The sequence below is a fragment of the Nelumbo nucifera genome, chromosome 4, assembly GCF_055504915.1.
Source record: "Nelumbo nucifera cultivar China Antique chromosome 4, China Antique-T2T, whole genome shotgun sequence".
In the NCBI taxonomy this organism is placed as follows: Eukaryota; Viridiplantae; Streptophyta; class Magnoliopsida; order Proteales; family Nelumbonaceae; genus Nelumbo; species Nelumbo nucifera.
The window spans coordinates 74,228,519-74,244,043 of record NC_142652.1 but is presented as its reverse complement, the minus strand read 5'-3'; positions in this window follow the sequence as shown (position 1 = coordinate 74,244,043).

Genomic DNA, 15,525 nt, shown 5'->3' with positions numbered 1-15,525 from the left:
AGGAGAACTCCTGGGATGAAGATGGCTGAACTGCTTCTCTTCTCTCTGGAGTTTTGTATATGAGATCTAATCTCTCTTCGCAGGGGGTTTTCTTGACTAAAAACCCTTGGTTCGAAATCTGATATATTTCTCTTTTTTTGGGTTTCTCCTCCTTTCTTCTTGATTAAGAAACCTCCTAATTAGGAGTTATCCCAATCCAAATCTGTATTTGGATAAGGGTTATCTTAATCCTATCTGCGGATTAAGTTAGCTTACTCCTGATCTTATCGGGAGGTTACCAGATTCAAATCTGTTTTGAATTTGGTCTCCTAGAGTGGATAAGGTTAAAGGCCCTATCCTTTTACTAACATTAATCTCAGATTCGCCCCATACATGGGTGATCATATCAGCCCAGCTCGAAATGGGCTTTTGGCCCATTAAGTGTTCAGTGTTTAACTAGTTTCCAATCTACTGCCCAGTTGGGCTTCTTTGTATGGCGTGGGACCCAAGCATTGATCTACACACCAGCCACATGGGTTCAGCCCAGCCTTTATTACAAGGCCCAGCCGAATTCACTAAAAAACTCCGTGAACCCCTGAGTCCATCACATGGACCCTATGGGCCCAACACTTACATTAAGTGGTCCCTGGGCCAAGCCATCTTATAAAAACCCAGGGACTATGGGCAGGTGCAAGATTAGCCCATCAGGTAATATCCTAAATGGTCTTACACTTAACCTCTCTGCCCTTAACGATCAAGCACTGCCCGACAAGAGAGGACCTCTCACTCGGCTGCAAGGATCAGTGCCGCACTCTCCACTCACATGGATCCCGGGAATTAAAACCATTGGCAAACATTTCGAAACCGTACATATATATATAAATATATTAATTTTGCAAAACAAAATTCCAACGATTGAAATCAACTACCGGCAGTTTGGTTTCCATCAGAGAGAGTGCATTCCCGATCATTACCTTTTTCCGACAAAGGGGTTGATCCTGTCACAATGATCACCCACTCAGATGAATTCTCAGAGTGTCCAAACATACCCAGGTTTTGATCCCCATCTAAGGATCTCACTGATTGGCATATCAAAGACAGCCCGATCGGACACCTAGTGAAGTGTCATAATCGTGTTTAGGGGTCAGGTGTAACTTTCCAGTTTTGCCCATCTATCTCCAAGGTCCAGGGCAATACTGGAAATCTGGTCTGGTTCAAGGATTTGAGTAATCCCATACTGCATGTGCCTTGGGTCTTACCCTGGTGGCCGAGATAGGCCATCCCAACACTTGGTGGCACACTAGTATCAGCCTTGGCAGGATAAATCTCCCCAGACTTATCCAATGGCTGTGAACATTTAAAACTAACACGAGTCTCTATAAGTGTCCAGTTTTAGGGTCTTACACAGAATTAAACCAAACAACATGAATCAAACATGCACTTTATTTATTTCCACTAAATAACAAAAGTACATCAAATTGGATTGAAGCTAAGGGCATACAAAACTGTCTAACATTTACAAGGGGCATTTTTGTCCCATTCAAGTGTTGGAAATTTTCTCCCAATGTGGGAAAGTTATTTACCCACCTAGGAGATGGGTATCACGTACCCAGATAAGTGATACCCAAGAAAATAAACTTTTCCTAATCCCCACATAAATCTGAAAAAAGTACATAGGATTCTTGGTCAATGGGAATCAAAATCCTATTGACCAACTTTCCCCTATCTCAAAATCCAGAAAAAGAATGCCCCCCTCCATGTAAATGTTTAGAATTTAGGACCTCCTGAAACCATAGTCGATTTCCTTCTGTCAAGAACCTCTAACATGATTTCAATAGTAATGCTAAATTTAAAAGCTAAAAATCTTTGAAGCCTAATACTCCATGCGACTTTGGAGCACAAAATGATGCCCATTTTTTAATATAACTAGTAGAATGGCCTATGCGATGCATGGGATATTTGAACCAAGACTCAAATAAATTAAGAAAATCTCAACAAACTACCATGTGCATGAAAGGATCATGGCCGCTATGTTTGTAGGTAATTCCAGTAAGTGAATTACTTGCAGAATTTGTGAACCATGTGAATGTTTAGATTGTATCTGCAAAAGAAAAAGGAAATGAACCGTGTGTATGTTTATTCAAAGTTTTTGGCATAGTTCTAAGCTTAACTTTCAAAATTCAGTTTTTATGATATTTTAGTTCGTTCTAATTGAAAGGATACAAACAACAGTTCTAACATGTTATAATTAGAAAATACAAAATAAGAAAAAAAACCATGAACCTTACTCATGCAGAGGTAATATCTTAATACAAAAAATTAAGAAGTGCCCACTAGCAATTATGGCAATGATAGCAACAATTGCCTTAGCAGCTGCCAATCCAAGAGTTTCTGCTGTCTTGAAAACCAATCTGTACATAGAAGACAATATTGTCCCACAAATGCCACAAAATAATTAGAAGATGCTTACCATTAAAATGAAGATGTGTCCTAAAAATCATAAAGATATAATTATGTACCTAAAAGTTGGAAAGAAGTATAAGATGTCATACAAAATGGAAACTAGGGGTTGGACCATGACATTAGACAAAAAAATCCAAGGAATGAAAGTAAAATTATCAACATAATGGACGATTTGATAAAATGGAACTATGAAGTTAAGGTATTCAAAAGAAAAATAGAAGAATAGTGTAATTAATTGTGATGCCAACCGAAATGAAAAAAGAGTAAGAAGATAATATCTTCATGATACCTGAGGTCTGGATTAGATAAATAGTGCATCTTTGGTGTTATCTAATATTTGAAGAAGTTCAACACTTTTGATGTTAACATGGCAAAAAGTCTCTTAATTGTAAGGACATTATAGCATCCTCTCTAGGAATGGAACATATTCTATGCTTACCTTTTAGCCTAAAACCATACCATTGGATGACACTTCTTTTTTTGGATTTTGAGAGGGGGGAAGTTGGTCAATGGATTTTGATTCCCATTGACTAAGGAACCCATGTTCTTTTTTCAGATTTATGTGGGGACCAGAGAAAGTTTATTTTCTTGGGTATCACTTACCCATCTCCTAGGTGGGTAAATAACTTTCCCACTTGGGAGGTAAGTTGCTAACACTTGAATGGAGTAAAATTGCCCCTTTTAATATCGGATTTTTATGGCTAAAATGGTAATTGCCTTACTTACATAGGAAATAAAAAATATGGGTAAATGCACTTACTCAGGTAAGTCTTTCCTGTGAAATAATTACTTGGTTAAATGCATTTACCTGGGTAAGTAACTTATTGAAAAGCAAATAAAGCCTTTAGAGAAAGGATCTTCAGTCCCATGCTAAACCAAGATACAAGGTTCAACACAAGATTTTTTTTTTGTATTATAATATTCAACTTATTGTCTTGTATCAATCCCCGAAGTCATAAGTTTTAATCCAACAGTTTTAACTTGAAAAGAACAACCTTGGTTAGTCATGTATACCTTATATTTACTCCATATCCATTTCGGGCTACTACAAAAAAAAATAAGAAGAAGAGGAAGAAGAAAAATTGGGCACTTCAACTCAACTTTTAGGCCAAGTTCCATGACTGACAAATGGTTTAGTGATTCATTTCCTATATCAAGGCAAGGCTTGATGACTCTAATTGAGTTCAAGTCATGTGACCTCATTACAATCTTTCCAAGAAACTTTTGTTTCACAACTTTGTCTAGAACTTTAACTGGTTCAATATTCCTGGGTCACGCAGAGAACTTTACTCAATCTTAATCACAACTATTGGGGCTTAACTACACAAATCCTATCATGCCATCATGCTCCATCAAGAGCCATGTCTGTCAAATAGCAAGTCCTTAACATTTCAGGATTTATCTTCATATTGTATATTTGTATTATACTTGATATCTTAGACCTGTGGGTTCTGTCTTAGATTTAGGTAAACACATAATTGGGTTTTTTAGGTTCAATATGTCTTAGGGATTCAATAGTTTTATTCTCTCATATCATCAATGAATTTCAGTTTCTAGAGATGGGAGAAAGGGTTCAATCTCTCTCTCTCTCTCTCTCTCTCTTTCCTCTAACTGATCACCAAATAGAGTAGTGGAGATTCAGGTGCTAATGTAAAACACCTTGAGCAAGAGATTGAGGCTAAAATTCAACACTTGAATTCAAAGGTTACAACGATATCCCGTGATTATCCACATGCTTACAAGGCATGTGACGACTGTGAAAAGCTAAGCTTTTCCTTAGTCAAGTAGGAGATTTATTAAGGAAATAGTCAGTTTATTGATTTTCATACTTTCCACCTAGAGCATATATTGCAACAATAGAAGTTCAGGATTAATAAACATATCATGCTTGTTTCTTTTTGTATTTTACATATATATTGCCTGTATTGGTTGATTGGGCCCTGCATTTGATCAAATAAATCATTGGATGATATTCTCTTATAATAGATTTGCAATAATGTTTGAGAAGCTTTATAAGAATATACATGATGAATAAAACGTGAACTTACCAGGTAATGCTTGAAGCCAATGGGTTTGGCTCATCTTACCCAACCAACATTTGTTGAAGTGTGCTGTGACAATGTTAATGGCTTTTGATTTGTGTTAATCGACCACCAATGGAGTACAAAACAAGACTATGATGTAGAAAACCAAAATTGTTTGACTCCTCTTGCCATGGCTCACCCTCTCACATGCTCACTGCAATCGAATTCAAAGCAAATAACATTTTGCCTTTCATTTTTGCCAAGTGTCAAAAAAGTGCTAACATGTTCCTGCAGTTCAGATCTTTTCCTACCATATGCTGAAATGTCTATTTAAAAGGAACAGACAAATAACGAGGACATGTTAAAAAGGAATCAGGGGTGTTTTAAAAGGGTAATCCTAGAAATAAATGTTAGACAGTTTTGTATGCCCTTAGCTTCAATCATTTTGATGTACTTTTGTTATTTAGTGGAAATAAATAAAGTGCATGTTTGATTCATGTTGTTTGGTTTAATTCTGTGTAAAACTCTAAAACTGGACATTTGTAGAGACTCATGTTAGTTTTGAATGTTCACAGCCGTTGGATAAGTCTGGGGAGATTTATCCTGCCAAGGCTGATACTGGTGTGCCACCAAGTGTTGGGATGGCCTGTCTCAGCCATCAGGGTAAGACCCGAGGCACATACAGCATGGGAAGTTACACCTGGACCTTGGAGATAGATGGGCAAAACTGGAAAGTTAAACCTGACCCCTAGACTCGATTATGACACTTCACTAGGTGCTGGATCAGGCTGCCTTTGATATGCCAATCAGTGAGATCCTTAGTGGGGATCAAAACCTGGGTATGTTGGGGCAGTTTGAGAATTCATCTGAGTGGGTGGTCATAGTGACAGAATCAGCCACTTTGTCGGACAAAGGGTAATGATCGGGAATGCACTCTCTCTGATGGAAACCAAACTGCCGGCAGTTGATTTCAATCGTTGGAATTTTGTTTTTGCAAAATTAATATATTTACATATATATGTACGGTTTCAAAATGTTTGCAAATGGTTTTAATTCCCGGGATCCATGTGAGAGGAGAGTGCGGCACTGTTCCTTGCAGCCTAGGGAGAGGTCCTCTCTTGTCGGGCAGTGCTTGATCATTAAGGGCTGAGAGGTTAAGTGTAAGACCATTTAGGATAATACCTGATGGGCTAATCTTGCACCTGCCCACAGTCCCTGGGTTTTTATAAGATGGCTTGGCCCAGGGACCACTTAATGTAAGTGTTGGGCCCATAGGGTTCATACGATGGACTCAAGGGGTTCATTGAGATTTTCAGTGAATTTGGCTGGGCCTTGTATTAAAGGCTGGGCCGAACCCATGTGGCTGGTGTGTAGATCAATGCTTGGGTCCCACGCCATACAAAGAAGCCCAACTGGGCAGCAGATTGGAAACTAATTAAACACTGAATACTTAATGGGCCAAAAGCCCATTTCGAAGTGGGCTGATATGATCACCCATCAATGGGGCGAATTTGAGATTGAAGTTAGCAAAAAGGATTGGGCTCTTAGCCTTATCCACTCTCAGAGACCAAATTCAAATCAGATTTGAATCTGGTAACCTCCTGATAAGATCAGGAGTAAGCTAACTCTATCTGGGAAAGGGATTAAGATTATCCCCTATCCAAATACTGATTTGGATTGGGATAACTCCTAATTAGGAGATTTCTTAATCAAGAAGAAAAGAGAGGAGATTTTTCGAATGAACCAAGAGAAGGAAATCATTTTTTCGATCCAAGAGGTTCTGGTAAGCAAGAAAGGTTCCTGCGAATTGAGATTAGATCTCATTCTCTCCAGAAAAGAAAACAGTTCAGCTTTTTCGTTTCTGGAAATCTCCTCCTGCCGCCGCCATCTGCATTGTTGCAAGATTCGATCTTTGCAGAAATGAAAGTCAAGAAACCAGTTCTTGACATCAGTCTTGCAAGAAAGACTGAAAGAATTCAGTGTTTAGTACATCTAGGGGATTATTGTGAAGGATCCAGTGTGTAGGACGCACCCTGCTGGTTCTGTTCCATCCACAGCTGTGTCATCTTCAGCAGGGACAGATCTTGGAGCATTCTTTGGGCGTGAACACCAACTTTGGGAGATACTGCTTCTCCGGATCAGGTATAATCCTCCCATTTATCTTTTGGTACAGATCTGGTTTGATTAGGGTTCAAGTAGATCCTTGAATATTGTATTCTAAATTCAGGGAATATGATTCCCAGTTGGGAGAAGGTAGGAAATTTTTGAAATTCGCCCCACCCATTCCGCAACCTTTATGGCGTCCATTAGATGGATCCTACCATTCTTTCAATAAAAAATTAGGGTGTGTTGATGATTCATCCCTTTTTCATTTTAATAAATGGGTAAGAAATGTAGCGTTGATCATCTAAATAGCCCCACCAAAATTTGTGAGTGAGTATTGTTAATTGATTACAGTGGGATTTTAGATGACATTTGCATAAGTTGGGAGAGACTTCATAGTACTTTGGATCAACAACGATCTGCCTTCATGGGATAAAAATCGACTTTTCCAATTCTCTAGTCTCCCTTTGTATTTATCTATCACCATCTTTGCAACCCCTTAATTCATGGAAATGACAATCCAAATATATTTCGTGTCCTATAATCATTATAGCACCCAAAAAATTAGTAATGATCGAACATTATGACTGAATAAAAGTGATGATTTATTAGAGTTGACCCATTGTACTAACCAAGAACAAAGTTGATAGGGCATCCAAAGTTGTCAAGATGAGGGCGTCCACTGAGGTCTTCGGGAGGTTTCCACTTCCCCGAAGGAGTCCGCTTCCTTGTCTGTGCTGGACACTCCTTATTCTTGCTCTTCCGTTACACATGGTGTCAACATGTCTTAAGAGATAGAGCGGCTGCGGAGATTGCCATGTGGCATCCTTGGCCAGCTCAACCATCACTTGAACACCACTCCCCCAGTTCCGAAGTCGAGGAGTGTTGTGCTAGTCCTCGACTGAGGAACTTTAATTTCTTCGAGTTGACTGGCCCAGAGTAAGGCCATTTTTTCAAGTGGACCTGTTAGTTTAATGCTCTTGTTGTTTCCAATACGGGTCATCAGATGTATCATTTCATTTTCCCCAGGTCACATGTGTGTGAAGGGCGGCGTCGAATTGGCGTCATTGATTTGGGCTGATCTGGACTGTTGGTCCTCTTTATAAAATGGGAGGTAATGAGCCATTTTACTTTGTCATTTTGAGTAAGTGATCTTATGAGCTCATCATGAAATAGTCCTCGGTTGGTGCTTTAGGTGTTCTGTGGTGTAATCTCTTCAGTAAGATGTGTTCATCTTCCTCGTCTTCTTGTTCCTCCTCTTCATCTAGCTCTTGTATGTCGAGTAGTGAATCCAAGCCGGGGTCTCATCCCAAGGCCGTTGTGCTCGTGATCTGTGAGACCAATGCCCAGGGGGCCGAGGTTGAGGGACCTAAGGGTGAGGGTGCCATGGCAGATGAGGTCATGGCCTTTCAAGAGGCCAAGGTCGGGGAAACCGACGAGGCCAAAGTAGAGATTGTATTAAAAGAGGGGCCGAACGCGCTCTTCACCTTGCAGATTGACTCCTAGGGACCTGGCCCGAATCAAAGCCCTTTACTATATTCCCAAGGTGTATAAGTTGAGGTGCCTTGGTACCGATGAGAGGGCTACCTCGGCTCGGTCAAGAGGGCTTTGCATATATGAGCATAGCCTAATAGTCGAGCTGAGGTTCCCAGGGAGTGAGGGTATCACAATGGTGCTGAGGTGCTACTACATCCAGCCAATCCAGCTAATGCCCAATTCCTTTTGGTACTTGGTTAGCCTCCTCTGCTATTGCTCAGTTCATGATGTGGACATCACCCTACCGATGTTCACATACTTTTTGCACCTAAAGAAGCACCTATAGGGCTATTATTACTTCTTGGCTTGACAACATAATAAGGTGCTAGTTCTTCTTTGTGCACCACCCAAGGGTCAGGCCGTTTCCTACCAAGCTATCAATCCCAAGGACCAAGACAAAGGTACTGGTTGAGACCGAGATATCTTGGGAGGAGTTTGCAGCCAATAGGCAGATAGAGTGGGTCAACATGCAAGAGTACACGTCATTCTTCTTATTTCATTTCTTTAGATTTGATAGACTCATTTTCTTTGGCAGATATGGAAGTCATTGACAAGGAGGAGAGAACAAGACATATGTAGGTTGTTGTGTAGAGAAGGGTGGCGGCTCAGTAGCAACACAGACTTGAGGTTGCAAACCCTCGGCCGAGCAAGAGATTGATGTTGTTTGAGGGAGGCATGGTGGACGTTGGCTCTGATGGGTCTCCACCAAGGTATGTGCCATGGAGAGGTTTCGAAGTCCTATCTCTGGGTCTAGTAGAGTTGGCGATTGAGGTGTATAGGCCAAGCTAGAGTGTTCGGCTGGAGGACACTCTAGAGACCGAGGGCTTGCTTGAGCAATTGTCTAGGGGCAGGCATTCTACTGCCTGACATCCAAAGAGAGGCCAACGATTGCACGAGTGGGGTGCTGGAGAGCACATCCATTCAGAAGTCTATTGCGGTAAGATTTCTATATTGTCTCCTCTATTCTTTGGTTTATTTGGTCATGCTAATTGATTTTGTGCTTCTCATGCTACCTGTGTAGTGACAACATTGGTTGACAGGATGCGCACCCATCATCAAATAGCCAAGGCTTAGGAGGTCAAGTTCTCCCGTCTGTAAGCAGAGATGGCTAAGCTAAGACAAGTGGCGGCCGCCAAGGATAAAGAGTTATAGCTTCTGAAGAGTTGTGCCCGTGAGCTCAAGGGGGATTGCAACAAGGTGAGGAAGGTGGCCGAGAAGGAAGTGGTCTCCAGGTACAAAGAGTTTGAGGAGTTCCAGATTGCCCTCGACAACTTTTCTATAGACTCTTAATAGACCCGCTTTGCTCACTTCTAGAGGAGGGTCATGCACGATCACCCTAAAATTGTCGTGGTTGTGGAGTGGTATGGGCCCTTTGATGCCAAGGTACCATCAGCTGAGTAGTCTTCCCCTAATGACAGTGTGACCACCCCCAAGGAGGTGAACCTTGCAGATAGCACAGCCAGCCTGGATTGATTTTCTTTTTCTTTTCTTTGTTGTACACAACTCGGTATTCCAAGCTTATAATCATTGTATCAACCTTTTAATTTATGGAAGCTTGACCTTTTTGCCAAGCATGTTTTATCTTGTTTTTCCCTTCTCTCCTTTTTTTTGATGTTGTTTCGCTTCAGAGTGAGGTTGGTCAGTGGGGTCCAATAGGGCACATCGAGGTCTTTAACTTCGTGGCCTCAGTTTCATGTTGGCTTAGGTCTTGGGCCTAATGTTAGATGGTTGAGGTCTTCGACTTCGTGGCCTCAGTTTTATGCTAGGCTAAATGTGGTCTCTCTAGTAGCCATGCATGGTGTTGTTCTATAGGCCTAAAGGATGCTCGGTAGTTCTACGACCCACCTACCCTTGGCTTTGTCAAGTCTAGTCTTTAGGCCATGGAGCAGGGTTTGGTTGGTCACCTTGGTCTGTCCATTGCTCTGTTATCGATGAACAGTCATGGTTCGGTCATCTATCTTGAGTTCCACGTAGAAGGCTTTGAATTTCTGGTCGATGAACTGATAGCCATTGTCGGTGATGAGGACTCGAGGGATGCCAAAATGACAGATGATGTGTTCCTTCATAGGATCCTCTGGGTGTTCTGCGTAGTGATGCATGCTAGGGGCTCGACCTATACACATTTTGTGAGATAGTATACCACGATGAGAAGGTAGTTTTTGTGTTCGGTCGCAGTGGCTAATGCTCCAAAGATGTCTGTTCCCTATTGGGCAAAAGGCCACAGACTAGGAATGGGCATAAGGGGAGCTGTTGGCTGGTGGTGGAGATTTGAGTGCCTCTAATAGCAGTCATGCCTTCGGATGAGCTAGGTTGCATATTGCTTCATGGTGGGCCAAAAGTAGCCATGTTGGAGTGCCTTGTAAGCCAGGGTCCGTGCACTAGGGTGGTCTTCGCAGATACCCTCGTGTATCTCCCTAAGGACGTAGTTGGCCTCTGTTGAAGGGAGACACCTTAAGTAGGGGAGAGTGTGTGACCGACAGTAGAGTTGGCCTTGGATGAGGCAATATCGGGCCGACCTGTAGGTGAGCCTCCTTGCTTCAGTTTGGTCCTTTGGAAGGGTGCCATCTTGGAGGTACTATATGATGGGATCCATCCACGATGGCTCTTGCTAGACTAGGAAGAATATCAAAGCTGCTTCTAAAATGCTGGGCTGCACTAGTGTCCATTCTAACTGTCATGCTGAGGTCGGCACACAGTGAGTTGGCAAGCTTTGACAGTGCATCAGCCCAAATGTTCTTGACTCTGGGGATCTACTATATGGAGAAGTGCTCGAGCTGTTGGATGAGCCCTTGGACTTTCTGCCTGTAACTTGCCATGGTGGGCTCAATGTGGTAGGAGCAGCCATCCAGTACCAGTTTGACGCCCTAATTGAAATGCTGGAGCAAAGCCAAGAGCAAAAGCAATCCATTACTAAACAAGGGGCAAACATAATAACAAAAAACTAGCCATTAGAGCGCTGGCGGAAGTCTACAGGCATCCATTGCAATCTTATAGCCGTGACCGTAGTAGCATAGAGTTCATAGCGGATGACATGTTAGCCGCTGACCCCAACCACAACAGACCACTGTACATCCTTGTGAAAATAAATGGTTTTGAAATAAAAAGATCAATGGTCAACCCAGGAAGCTCTATCAACCTCATTTCCATCCACACGTTGGAATTGATGAATGTCCGAAAATAAGATATTAAAGGATTGCCGTTAGAGGTGACAAAATTCAATGGGAACGCATCCATCACAGAGGGGTCCATTGAACTACAAATAGCGATTGGCCCGTTCAGCGTCACACAGGAGTTCCAGGTCATCCCAGGGAGGACCCCCTACCATGCCCTCTAGGGATGCCCGCTATTACATGCCTTGGCCCTCATCCCTTCAACACACCACCAGTGCGTCAAAGCCAAACATCAGGGACAATCAATCAGAATCCTAGCCACCAAGGCCCCCTTCGATAAGTCAGAAATGCACCTACAAGATACTATCTACTTAACAGAACTGGTGGATGAAGGGGAGACAAAAATAGCCAAGGTTGAAGGGATGAATCTAGCTAACCTCATAGAGAACAAGCTTGCGGAGACTGTTGAGAGAAAGAAAAGAAGTAGGTGCATCTGGGTGATGGGGACTGATGGAAATGATTACTACACCATTGTTGCAGGTTACGAGGATGGCGAACCACCAGTAGCCAAGAAGGTCATCCCTGAGGTATAACTTTATAAATTATGACTTATCCTATGATACTGAAATCTGCTAAGAATGAAAAGGTGACTATTGAAATTTGGTTTTTTTTCAAAAAACCCATCCCTAATGTATGATCCTCTTTAGTTTCTCTTCAATCTCTAATTGTTTGCAAGATCATCCTCCAAGAAAGTACATATTGAATTTCAGTTCCCCCTTTCAAATATATTTGTGTAATTCTTTGCTAATACACATACATGTTATCTCTTTTCTGCCAAAAAGTCATCATAATCATCTAACAAAGAACTCTAAGTAATGTTTCAACTAGCATTATTTCATTGCACCAACATTGCAAACCAATGTCGCTGCAGTAATGCCAACAGACAATGAACTAATCTCTGAGCATGATGCAAAGGTACGATGTCGACTTAAGTCACAAATATACCAAACAAAAAACCCAACAAACATACGCAAATAAAGATAACATGAACAATGATAGGAATTAAAGGAAGATGCCTTAGAGTACTACGGTGAAGTCAAGGCACCCCCTAGGTGCATGATAGATTCCGTTGACATGGTAGAAGAACCGTTAGAAGAAATCAACCTAGCAGCCAACGGAATAGAGATACATATCGGCCAAACTAGTAGCTGAGGACAAAGAAAAACTTATCCTACTATGGAGAGGTAAGGAGAACTCCATATCGCAAAACCTTAAACCCTATAAGCTAGTCTAATTTGTGTACCTTCATAGAGTTTTAGGTTGTCTTCACTTGGTCATACGACCAAATGCTGGGACTAGACCTATATCTCGTCAGATATTCATTGTGTAGAGATCCCAAGTACCGGCCAATAAAGCAGCCACAGAGGATTTTCAAGCCGGAAATAACCTTGAAGATTAAAGAAGAAGTAGAATGGCTCCTGAAAGTAGGTTTCATCAAGCCTATAGCACACACACAGTGGCTAGCCAATATAGTACTAGTAAAGAAGAAGAAAGGATAGCTCAAGTTAGCATTCCCTACCTAGTCATTTAGCAATAGTACACCACCTGAAAACTAACCTCACCTTATCGCAGGTGTTGTGTCGACTTTAGAGACTTAAACAAGGCCTTGTCCAAAGGATGAATTCCCTCTACCCAATATGGAGACAGTGAACCCCTGAGTCCATCACCATGGGCTCTTAATGGGCCCAACATTTACACTAAATGGTCCTTGGGTCAACCCACCTTATCAAAACCCAAGGACTGTGGGCAAATGCAAGATTAGCCCATCAGGTATTACCCTCAATGGTCTTACACTTAACCTCTTAGCCCATAATGATCAAGCATTGCCCGACAAGAGAGGACCTCTCTCTCGGCTGCAAGGTACAGTGCTACACTCTCTACTCACATGGGTCCCGGGAATTAAAACCTTTTGCAAAAAATTTGAAACCATAATATATATATGTATATCTCTATATAAATATATTTTGCAAAACAAATTTCAACGGTTGAAATCTACTGCCGACAATTTTGGTTTCCATCAGAGAGAGTGCATCCCCGATCATTCACTTTGTCCGACAAAGGGGCTGATCCTGTCACTATGATCACCCACTTAGATGAATTCTCAAACTGTCCCAACATACCTAGGTTTTGACCCCCTCTAAGAATCTCACTGATTGGCATATCAAAGATAGCCCAATCCGACACCTAGTGCAGTATCATAATCGAGTCTAGGGGTCAGGTGTAACATTCCAGTTTTGCCCATCTATATCCAAGGTCCAGGGCAATACTGGAATTCTGGTCCGGTTCAAGGTTTCATGAAAACCCACACTACATGTACCTCAGGTCTCACCCTAGCAGCTGAGACAAGCCACCGCAACCAACTTCGTGGCACATCAGTGTCAGCCTTGGTAGGATAAATCTCCCCAGATCTATCTGTCCAGTTTAACGGTATTACATAGAAAATGCCATAATAACATGAATCAAATATGTACTTTATTCATTTACATTAAATGCCATAATGTACATCATTCTGATTGGAGCTAAGGGCATACATTGTCTAATAGAAAATGCAGTTTTCTAAAATAGGGAATGTGATTCCCACGTGGGAGAGAGAAATATTTGAAAGTTCCCCTAACCTTCTTGTAGGGTTCGGCCATCCATATGATGGATCTCTCATCCCTTCAGTGGTATCAGAGCCAGGTTCAAATCTTGAACCAAAATTAACCAAATCTGGAACTGCGCAAATGGGCAGAAGGCGTTCTACCCGATTTGTGTTTTTCTGGGAAGTTGGTTCCCAAATTTTTGGGCGATTGATCTGAAATTAAATATTTATAAATTTGAATTATATTTAGAATTGTTCTACATATTTTTCTTGATTTTTGGGTTGTTCGTACGGTGGAATCTGCGTTTTTGCTGTTCTTTTACTTCCTTGGTCTGTAAATAATTTTTTTTTTATTTTTAAACAGGATGTATAGGAATTCAATTTGATGTAATATTAATAGAAATTAGGTTTTCTATTTTATTCCATTCTAAATTGAAGCAGAAAACACAAGGAGGAGTTTTTGCAGATTAGGGTTTGTCCATCTACGATTTGCAGTTTTGGAAACTGCAAGCTGCGATCTAACTTTTGTTTTACAAGGTAGCAGTCCTACGAACATCCCTCCTACTGATGGTTAATTGCAAGATGCAATTCAGCCCATACCTGTGAAACCCAGTTTTAATGTGTTAAAATTGCTTTAGCCCATTTTCATCATAAAAGCTATATGGGCCGAACTGCTCATTGCAAATCAGCCCATATGCCTAGATAATATTAATCAGTAATATTATGGATAATTATGGGCTTTAATTATGGGTTTTACAGTAATTAATTGATTGGATCAATTATGTTGTTCCTGCTTGTGATGTATGGATGTGTGATGGGCAACATTCATGGGCCATAAGTGCTTGGCCCATGCTAAAACGATAGTGGCTCTTACGCACGCCATTCCTGAATGCACATCATTGCCATGGTGTCGTTAAGATCATTGGATGATCTCCCTTCGTTGTGGGCCCCACACCAGCTTCCTCCCCAAGAGGAACCGTGCGGATCCCTAGTCGTTTAGGGCCCACCTAAATCTGGCTCTATGAAAGTCAGTGGGAGCCACTTTGGTTTGACCTAAATTAAACTAGGGTGTAATATTTCGTTCCCTCCACTAAAATATGAATGCATGTGATAGCGAGAATCATATGATGAACTCTCTAAAGGCCTTCAATCATTAGCATGAAGATGGGTCCTTCAGTAATGAGGAAATGCATAAAATTGGGTTATCCATTTGCTGTTGGATCTGTTGGATTGTTTCATAAGATGATAGGGGCATCATAGACCGATGTGGTAGGGGCCTATCCTAAAATGGAAGACTCTCTCATGGTACCTTGGCATTCATGAATATGATGGGTGAGCATTCACTGGACAAAAAGGTTTAACCTAAAATGGCAATGAACCTTGTCTGATAGAGGCCAAAGGGAAAAGTCATAAGATGAGTGGATATGATCCTTCACATAAATGTGGTGGGGTTATGTAGCTGAAACAGTTGGCTCCATGCACCCTATGTGATTTCCCACATTTCCAGAGACATAATTCACAGTCTCCATCATTGAGATATGAGGAAAATCTCAGAGATGAATAAATGGAAATGGAACATAGATTAAAAGTCATATCTATGTAGATAACATGAATCAAATAAGGTTATGGACTAATATTTTCTTTTTATCAGAAATGGCAAATGGACAAT